The sequence below is a fragment of the Pyrus communis genome, chromosome 2, assembly GCF_041283825.1.
Source record: "Pyrus communis isolate YQ-2024b chromosome 2, ASM4128382v1, whole genome shotgun sequence".
Classification (NCBI taxonomy): domain Eukaryota; kingdom Viridiplantae; phylum Streptophyta; class Magnoliopsida; order Rosales; family Rosaceae; genus Pyrus; species Pyrus communis.
In genome coordinates this window covers 11,882,407-11,882,997 of record NC_142566.1, presented here as the reverse complement: position 1 = coordinate 11,882,997, position 591 = coordinate 11,882,407, and the positions used below count along the sequence as shown (strand labels likewise).

The 591-nt window shown below is 38.6% G+C and overlaps 1 non-coding gene across 1 annotated transcript; it reads left to right on the top strand.

Moving 5' to 3' along the window:
- Positions 1 to 210: 210 nt before the first annotated feature.
- On the top strand, positions 211 to 317 carry LOC137738515 (small nucleolar RNA R71). The gene has a single exon (XR_011068959.2). It is a non-coding gene; the product is annotated as a small nucleolar RNA R71 (small nucleolar RNA).
- Positions 318 to 591: the final 274 nt, after the last annotated feature.

Below are 591 nucleotides of genomic sequence, written 5' to 3'. Positions count from 1 at the left end.
AAAAGCTCATGATTAGAACTTGTTTCATAGACCCCAACTTTCTTACCCCTTAAATCTTTGTGTTGAGCATTAGACCCCAACATCTCATAAATGTTATATGACTCTTGAGCATTCTTTTTCTTCAATGCTCCACCTGCTGCATTATCAACAGTTGATTGACAATTTTGGGTTAATCCATCATAGAAAATTTGCATTTGTAAGTGAAAAGGTAACCCATGGTGTGGACATTGTATCAAGAGGCCTTTAAAACGCTCCCAACACTCATTGAAAGGTTCTCCATCATCTTGTTTGAAGTTGAAGATTTGTCCCCTTAAAGTGGCTGTCTTTTGAGTGGAAAAGAACTTCTCCAAGAACTTCTTAGCCACGGCATCCCATGTGGTAAGGGAACCTGGTGTTAGAGTCATCAACCAACTCTTGGCCCTATCTTTCAAGGTGTAAGGAAACACTCTCATCCTCAAATTTGCTTCACTTACTCCCTGCAAAGGTAAACCACTCACAACATTGTAAAACTCTTTAATATGAGCTAAAGGGTCTTCATTAGGTAAGCCATAAAATGAGGGAAACATATGAAAATGTGAAGATTTGAGATCA